Source organism: Panicum hallii, chromosome 3 (genome assembly GCF_002211085.1).
Source record: "Panicum hallii strain FIL2 chromosome 3, PHallii_v3.1, whole genome shotgun sequence".
Classification (NCBI taxonomy): Eukaryota; Viridiplantae; Streptophyta; class Magnoliopsida; order Poales; family Poaceae; genus Panicum; species Panicum hallii.
The window spans coordinates 28296898-28306824 of record NC_038044.1 but is presented as its reverse complement, the minus strand read 5'-3'; positions in this window follow the sequence as shown (position 1 = coordinate 28306824).

Below are 9927 nucleotides of genomic sequence, written 5' to 3'. Positions count from 1 at the left end.
CCCGCCGGTCCCACATTCGAGAAACTAGAGAGCATCCCCCACCCTCTCGCACGCATGTTCATTTCGTCTGCTCATCCTCTCTCTATGATTTCTCTCTCTACCATCCGCTCTCGCATCCACAAGCTAATCTGCTTGCATTCCCCACCATCGGCGCACGTAGGTGGATCCCTGCGGTGGGGTTTTGAAGCGCAGATCAGATTCAGGTTAGCATTTCCCTCTGTGCCTCGGATTCCATGGCGTTTTGATTTTTTTCGCATTTGTTTCTGGTGGAGGTCATCGTTATAGTTTTTCATCCGGCCCACGGCCCGGCTTTTTAGCCCAGCACAGCACAGTATTAAACGGGCTAGGGCTGGCCTAGCACGAGCCTCGTGCCGTCCCTAGGCCAAGGTCTCGGCACGTGGGCCGGCACGGCCCAACACGATTAAGCTGCAGCTCGACCAAGTCCGTGGGCCAGCCCGAGCACGGGAGGCTTGCTAAGATCCGGGAGCCCGAGTGCCCCTCCATATATAAGGGGAGACGCCCGGCCCCAAACCCTAGCCTCCCATTCGCCTCCCACTCGCCTCGCCAGTCGCCTCTTCACCTCCCACTCACCTCCCCCGCTCCCCTTGCTCGCCTCCCCCTGGCCCCCCTAAACCCTAGCCTCGCCGCCGTCGCCGGCATAGATCCTCCGCTCCCCTCGCCTCCTCCGCCACTCCTTACCTAGATCCGGTGCCCCTCCCTTCTCCTCCCCCTTTGCTCACCGGATCTAGCTCCTCGGCACCTCGGCGGTCCTCCTCGCTTCCCATGCAGCCTCGCCTCCGCCTCCGCCTCGTGTTCCTCGCCGGATCTGATGCCGGCAGCCCTTCTCCTTCCTCTCTTGTTGCCGTTGATGGGGATTGACGAAGGGGAAGGTGGGGAAGGCCGAGCGGTGGCAACACGAGCCAACGGTGCCAAATCTGGTGGCCTTCTCTGCTTGCCGGCCTCCTCGGCTCCTCTGCTCACCGTAATATCTGCTCCACCTCCCTTGTTTTGTTTCTTTTCGACCTTCTTCACCTTCCTCTTCTCCAATCTCCCTCTCCCTCTTTGAGTCCGTGTGGTTTGCCCAACCTTTCTCCGGTGAGGTCGTCGACGGCAACTCCGGTGCTCCGGACAAAGGTAAGTCCGGTGTACCCATCTGCTTGCCTTCCTCTTTTCTTTCTCTTTTTGTTTCTTGACCCGTTACTATCGGTTCCGGAAATGGCCGGCAGCTAAACCTACTCAAAGTGTGTATCGCGTCATGATCGGAAGTGGCTTAGCACATAATGACTCAAGATTTATACTGGTTTAGGCAAAATGCCCTACGTCCAGTTGGGGGTCCGTCGGTTGCATTGCTTGAGCCCAGGTGCTCGAGAGAGTTTGGAGAGTTACAAGCTTTCGAGTGGAGGAGATCATGAGTTGTCTCTTTGTGTCCTAGATGGAGGGCCCTCCCTTTTATAGTCCAAGGGGGTCTTCTTTATAGGGGAACTAAGGGTGTAAGGATAGAAGGAGAGAACTCCCAACCCCGCCGGTCGGGGTCATCAACTTCGTCAGTCGGGTCTCCCCATCCCGTCAGTCACCGTCCAAGTCCTGCATCGTGGAGAGAGCATCCTGTCTTGTCCCTACGTGCCATGCTCCGTCGGTCGAAGGTCGTGGGTATGTCGATAGGTACGGTACGACTATCATGCCCCATCCCTGGCACCACGCCCAATCACTCCATCATGATGGGGGCGTGCCGACCGTATCATGATGACGTTATGCCCCATTCCTTCACGAGGACGGGGTAGGTAGAATAGTGGCGGCCTGCTGCCACAGTAGAGGGGACTATGACCCCCGTGGAGGGAGTGGTTGGCGGTATACGACAAGTTGACCCCGAGGCTGATCCTTATCCTCCACACCTACTCTTAGGGCTCATTGGTACGCTGGGCCTGGCCTCCCGACCAGTCTGCCGGTCGGGGAGGTGGGCACGTGCAAGGAGGAGCTAGTCAGAGTCCTCGGTCGGAGCCTTGGTACGGACCCGGCCCTCGATCGTTCCCACAGTTGGGGACATGGGCCAGGCTTGCCTCGACCGACAAGTTGGTCGGGATAATGGGCCTAGGCCGCTTGGACGGAGCTGCCGCCTACGAGGATGGGCGCTCATCCAGACACGACGTCGGACTGGCCAACGAGAAGTGGGCCCACTAGGGACCCCTGGTCCCTGGACCCATCAGTTTCTGACTTGATTTGTTCTCTGCTTACTGCTTTACTTGTTTCTTGCGCAGGCCGTTGAGGGATTGGAGGCCGGCGATAGCCAACGGCAACGACCCTACGTCCCACAACTATGAGTTGTAGGCGATGGGTCTTCGCGGACATGATGAGGAAGACCTGGCTGCAGATGCAGAGAAGTTGTTTGGCAGCAATGCGGCCATCGACCTCGACACAGAAGTCCACGGAGTTCCTCAGGCTCACTTGGTCGGGTCTGAGAGCGTGAGCACCGGCGCTGCCAGTGGCAGTGGTGCTTTCAGGAAGAGGAGGGCATCCACCTCTAAGGTTTGGAAAGACTTCGATGAGATCTACGAGGTAATCAACGGTATGGAACATTGAACTGGTGCTAAATGTAGGTATTGTAAGAAGGACTTATAGGGTAAATCCACCCATTGTGCTGGCCACGTGATTAGGCACATTTCTATATACCCTGTTTTGAAAGGTCGTTCTGCCATGGTTCAATCTTAGCTTAAGTTTAACCCAAATGGCTTTGTTCATACTTAGGAGTATAGTCCTAATATTGCTCATACTCAGTTGTGTAGGTTAATTGCACGTCTTAACCTGCCTCTATGCATTGGTGAAACTGATGCTTTTGAAGAGTACATTACTACTGCTCATAATCCTAGATTTTATCGTGTCTCTAGGCAAACAACCACCAGAGATTTTGCTAAGTACTTTAATGATCGTTGTGCATAGCTTGTTAAGTGTTTGAAATCTGCATCCTCTGTTGCTCTTACTTCTAATATCTTATCTGGCAATGCTAAGGAGGATTATCTTAGTGTGGTTGCTCACTATATAAATGCTGATTGGGAATTAGAGAAGAGGATCATAGGTCTCAGGCTGATTGATGTGTCTCACAATGCTGAGAATATTGTTGAGCGTATTACTTCTATTCTTATTGATTATGAATTAACTGATAAAGTATTCTCTATTACATTGGACAATGCTGCTACTACCACTAGGGCTATTCGTCAACTTAATCCTATTCTGTTTGGTTATGTTGGTAGCTTGTTCCTGCATTAGAGATGTGCTTGTCATATCATCAATCTTATTGTTAAGGCTGGCCTTGATGTGTTTAAGCCTATACTATCTAGATTTAGAACTGCCATATCATTTTTAAATTCATCTAGCCAACGCATTGCTGCATATAAATCATATTCTATTGCTGTTAATGCAAAACCTTGCAAGTTTGGCTTGGACATCGATGTGAGATGGAATTCCACTTATCTCATGTTAAAACATCTCTTGCCCCATAAGAACTCATTCTCAGTTTTTATCACTGCTAACCATCCTTTGATTGATGGCCAACCACTCTTGATAGAGCAACACTGGTATGTGGCTGAAAAAATATTTGAGTTCCCTGAACAATTCTATGATTCCACTGTTGTTCTGTCTAGTATTTATTATCCCATATCTCTATTAGTATTGCATCATGTTCTTGAGATAGCTAGCCATCTAAATAATTATGAAAATGACACAGATTTAAGAGATGTGGTTGTTCCCATGAAAGATAAGTTTTTACAATATTGGTGTGACATACCTATGCTTTATATCTTTGCATTTATATTGGATCCTAGGGCTAAGATGAATGATTTTAGTAATGTTCTTAGACTTTTGTGATTACTCCTGCTACTTAACTGAGGTAAGGGCTGAATTATTTGTTATTTTTGCCAACTATGAAGATTAAGTTTGGTTCTGTAAGGTTGCAAAGGGCTACAAAACCAGGGCCTACAGGTAAGAAAAAGACTACTTGGGGTAAGATCTTTGGGGTGATGGTGCTAGTTCTAGTTCTGCTAGACCTGCTGGTCTTGGTGCTAGGCTTGGTGCTTCTCCCTCCTTGCATAGGAGGTCATCTGCTAGTGTCTTGCTGCAGGCTGCTACTTCTGGTGCTTCTCTAGCTGCTGCTTCTGAACTTTCTGTCTACCTGGATAGTGATACTGTTAACCAATACGATGATGATTTCAACATCTTGAACTGGTAGCATGAGCAGAAACTATCATATCATGTTCTTTCAATCCTAGCTAGAGATGTTATGACTGTGCCTATTTTTACAATATCATCATAATCTTCTTTTAGTACTACTAGCATTTTAGTACTACTGGCAGGATCATCGAGGAGCGGCGACGGCGTCTGGGCCCTGAGATGGTAGAGATGCTGGCTCTGGTGAAGGATTGGGAGCTAGGAGATGCAAAACTTTAGCATTCTGTGGAGGATCAAGAACTCAAAGACTCTTTCTAGAACTTGTTTCTTGATGAAGAATCTGTGTAGTGTGGTCTGTGGTGTACTGGTGTGGACATGTGCCCAGATGTTGAACTTGAACTAATATATTTGAACAATTTAGAGCTCGTTGTACTCTTTTTTCCTTTGTAGGGTTTTCTTCTCACGAGGTGTGAGGTTTTACCTACAAAGGTTTTCAATGAGGCGGCAAATAAAACAACTCAAGTTAATATATGTTGTTCTTCTCAATGAGTATGTGTGAATGTTTGGATGTGTATGTTTGAAAGTTTGGATGTGTATCAGTGTATGTTTCTGCCTATGTGTATGTGTATGTTTGAAACTTCAAATTTTTACTTGTGAAATTGAAATGGATGGTGAAATTCTAGGAAGATGAAGTGGTGGAGAGGATGACGAGCCGCGGGCTGGCATGGCACACAAAGCCCGAATATGTAATCACGGCACGTAAAACAGGCCTTCGTGCCGTGCCTGGGTTGAGGCCTCGGCACGTGGGCCGGCCCGGCCGACACGATTAAGTAATCGGGCCAATCGGGCTGGGCCTAATCGTTCTAGGCCGAACCGGGCCCGGGCCGTGCCGTGCCGGGCGACTCGAATGGCCAACTATAGTCATCGACGCGAGAAACTGGAATCAGAGGGGGAGGGGTACTGGAAGCGCATATTAGATAAGTGAGTTCATGCCCCCTGCACACCTAATCTCCCTCTATCTTGTCTCTTATTTGGGTGCCTTTTTTTGCGCGGCATCTCCTGTAGCACCCTAATTTTTAAATTAAAATCTAAATAAATTTTGCTAGATTCTCCGTAGGATCCATAAAGTTTTTATTCAATTATTTTAATTTTAGAGCATTTACCGTGAATTAATAGTAATTTACTTAACTATAAAAAGAAAATATAAGGAAATATAGGTCTTGTGCATTTCATGCCGCATTGCATTGTTTTATTGTTTGTCTTCCATTTGAATTTAAATTTCAAATTCAAATTCAAATATATTTCAATGCATTTTTCTCTCTCTCTTTTTCTCCTTTTTGGCCCGGCCTATTTTCTTTCTCCTCTTCTCTTTTTCCTCCCACATGGCCCAGCCCAGCTCGCCTCTCTCCTTTCCTTCTTTTTCTCCCGCACGGCCCAATTGGCCCAGCTGCTTGCGCCTCCTCCCTCGGCCCAGCCAGTCCGCGCGGCCCTTCTCTCCTCCCCTCCCCTCTCGCTAACAGGCGGAGCCCATCTGTCGGGGTCATCCCCAACCTCCAGCACAAGCCAGGCTCGGACTCGAACCCGAGTCCGGCCACGGCACGGCCTCCCCGCCACGCGTTGCCCCAAGCCTGCATGCCAAGACCCTACGGCCACCCTATAAAGCTGCCACCTCGTGCCCTAGGCTCCGCACATCCTGCAGCCGCCGCATTTTCCTCGCAACCCTAGCCGAGCTGCCGCCACCGCAGCCGAGCTCGGGGACGCCGCCGTCTCGCCGCGCCGTCGCCCCCGCCTACTCCGTCTCACCAACCAGATCCCCTAGACGCGTTCCCCGTAGCATCCGCGTTCTTCCCATGCTGCCTGCGATTGAAACCATGGCCGGAGTCGCGTCTACGCGATTTCCCGATGAATCACCGCCATCTGCCTTTGCCACCGGCACTAGCGCCGCCGCCCCGCAGCCGCCAGCCGTCCGATCCAGATCCGACGGTCTAGATCAGACTTAGACCAGAGTCAAATAACCCGATACCGGTCAACCCTAAGGTATTTTGCAGTTTAGCCCCTCAGTTCTATCGATATCAACCTGCAGTCCACGGCAGTTTAAAAGTATTTACGTATAGAACCTTTTTCTTCTGTCTAAGCCCGTATCTTTTTCTAAAATAGAACTCGCCATCCCTAGCCACTCTATTTTTCAATTGAAACACTAGATCTAAGGTTTAATTATGATCTAGCCCTCAGTTTCTTTGTTTAGAGCCCTTCTAGTTTCAAAACTTCTAAAATAAGCCCCTAGAATTATGTTTTAGCCATAACTTCTCCATTTCAACTCCGTTTTCATCGATTCTTGCGCTCACACGACCCTTTGTGACATATACAATAGCTTTATAATATTGTTTTGCTCTGTTTATATTATTTGGTGTACTATTTCTTATTTATTTTACTTGTTTGTTTGTATATACTTGTGTGTTATGATAGACGGTACGCAATTCGAGGGTCCGCAAGATCAAGGCTTTGAAGCTGTTCCTGTGCAGCAGCAGTTCGGTTAAGAGCGGCTTGGACCCTCACATGATAATTGAACTTAAAGATGATCTAAATTGATATTTTTTATTCATAATGTTGTTATCTTATCTCTTTTATATATTTAAGGGTTGGTATATACTTACATTTAGTTAATGCTTGCTTAATAAAACTTGATCAACTAAAAATGATTATCGCGGTCAAACCATGTCAGCTTTTTCTTAATTTTAGCCTTGCATGTCATATAATTTACGCTACTTGCTGAGTACCAACCATAAGTATACTTACGCTTGCTTTATTAAAACCAGTGATGCTCAGAACAAGATAATTGTCCGGAGTTCCCTGAAGATTTCGAGGAGTACTAGGCGTTTGTCTCCCAGTCATGTGCCTGTGAAGTTGAAGTCTGCTGTTAGTAATAAATGATTATTTATTTGCTTAAGATTAAGACTTACGGTCATGTAATAAAGTACTATGATACTCTCTTTCGTTATGATATTATTTCGGGTATACACTTTTATTGTCTATCATATGTGCGGAACTTGATCCTGGCGCACATATGAGATGCATTCGGTTCCCTTTCTAAAACCGGGTGTGAAAAAAGTGGTATAAGAGTAGTGTTGACTGTAGGACGTTAGCCTAGTTAGTAACAGTCGAATTGAGCCTAGTTAGTAACGGTCGAATTTTAAGGCTTATGTTGCTCAGTAACCTAGCTTCTGCTTGCTTGCTTTTGAAAATTGCTTATTTCTCGATTATATCACTATTATCTCATCCTTAACTTCAAGCTTGCACTCTCAAGTGTGTTGATGTTTTCCAAACTTTTCTTGCTTTAAGATCACCTATAGCATTTTCTAAATATCCTCTATCATGCGCTGTACTCACTTTTGCTACACATGGCCAGAACCAAGTAGACCGCCCGCAAGAGAAACCATGGACCACCCCATCCGATCCATCATCCTCAGGAAGTGCTCGACCAAGAAGAGCCCGAACAGCTGGAGGACTTACCCGAGTTCGTGGAGATCGAGGATGATGATGACGGCTACTACGGCTACCACGAAGGAGGCTGGGTGGACACTGACACTGAGGAGGAGCCCATGGAGCTGCCTGAAGACCATCCAGACGCTACAAGCGACAGCAATGAGGATGCTACAGGAGGAGACGGTGCTGATCCAGGTGCCGCAAGAGGAGACAGTGCTGAAGATGGTGATGATGACCCAGCTGCACTCGATGGTGGTGATGAGGATCCAAATGATGATCCAGAGCCAGCCGACGCAGCAGACCAACAGCCACCAGAGCCCCATTACGAGAAGTAGATACATTGTTTGGACTTTGCTGAAGGTCCATTCCTGAGGGCCATGTAGAGAATCGGCTTCCCACTAATGCCACGCTATGAAGCCTGCCTGTACAAGAATGCTCAGCAGGGGGAGGAGCGGTTAGTGGCAGTAATGATCAGTATCCTGGATGAGAGGTATGGCAGCCGAAAGGAGTACTACAAGCACTTTGAAGACATACCCAGGAGGACTTTGGACGCAGGGACCAATGAAGCTGCTAGAGGAGCTCTCTACTATCTCTGCCAAGCTTATCGGGATGCGCTTGAGGGCACTGAGTTTCAGCAGTTCCCACGCTGCATGAAGGGTGCCACCTGTGTGCATATTCCTGCCCCGCCCATTGGGGAAGGAAGTTTGCTTATTGACACCATGCAGGAGTTGGTCGCCGCTCTTAGCACTGACTCGGATGCTGCCGGAGCAGAGATCCAGGAGGTCAATGTCACACCCTAAAATATTTAATTTTAGGATGTGAATATCTTATAGAATGTGTTCATCTATCTATAGGGTTTTTTGAGAATTTTCTAGCTTTTTCTGGAAAATTATTCTCTTTTCCCATAGAGCTAAATCCATTTATTGGAAAGCTCTAAAAACTTTTTCTTGGGTTCCGAGTGTTTTATTTGGACTCGTCGTGTCCTAGGTTTTTTCCTGAAATTTTTGGGATTCTTCTGGATATATTTTTCATGGTTTAAAATATTTACCTGGACTTTTCTAGATTGATTTTAAGCTTAAAAATATGTTCTGGAAAAGGAATTCATTTTCTTTTCATCTCGAGCTGGATTCAACTTATTTTGGGTCTATTCCGCCTTAAACCCTACAAACGTGCCGCATGCGAGCTTCAACTTGGTCACCACCACTATCTCGGCGTGTGTCGCGTTTCATCGAGAAAATAGACCAGAAGCTTCTCTATGAGGAACCCTAGGCGAAGCCCCTCATTTCCCTTTCTCTTTCTGTCTCAGAGTTTGATTGCTCGTTGAAGCTAGCGAACTGCCAGTTCGGATAACCAGAATCGCCGCTGCAAGGTCCTGAACTGATCCGCCAATGACCCAGCTTGATCTCTATCTCTTTTCTATTTCACGTTCTCGAATAGCCCGTGCGTGTTCAACCAACACTGTCAGCGTGTTTTCATGTTCAGTCTCAACCCGGACCTATTTTGGCCCATAACCGAACTCGCTCACCACTCAAGTCTTGACGCGAGGTCGTTTCCTCCTTCCTTTACGTCTTCCTTCCTCTCTTTGCTCGCTAACATGTGGGGCCCACTGGTCAGCCCAATCTCGTTTCTCCCATGGGCAATCTCGACTCAAGGATGAGTCCCAGCCCAATGCGCCGCCTCATCCCTGCTTGCTAAACCCTCAGCCCCCTACGACCTCCCTTTCTCCCTGTGCCCTAGCCTCTGCGCCCCTGTTGCCCCGTGCCGCCTATGTCGACCCTGCTATTCCAGCGCCCCAACCCCTGTGCGCGCCTCGTGCCCTGCTGCTGCTGCCCGAGCCCGTACGCCACACTAGAGCTCCACCGTCGCCCTTCCCCGGTGCACCCTACCTGCCTGCGTCCCTCCCTGGTGCTGCACACGACCACCAGGAGCGCCAGTCCCCCCCCTGATGCCGCCCCTGCGCAGCCATCTCCTCACGTGGGCCTCCTGCAGCACCGCCACCAGCCCTTCCACCTGCTGCTGCGCCGCCCTTGCGCGCCTTGGCCCTGCCCCTGTGCCCGTGCGTTCTACCAGGAGCGCCGCCGCCCTTCGCACCCCTGCACAGCCGTCGCCCCCCCTGCGCCCTGCTTCTGTGAAGCGCCGCCGCCATCAGGAGCGCCGCGCCCTTCCCCTGTCCCCCTGCGCGCCTTGGCACACCCTGCAGCTGCGCCACACCCTCCCCTTGCAGACCGCCCCTAATGCCTAGTGCTGCCGCCCAGGAACAGAGCCGCCGCCGCCCTCTTCTTCGGC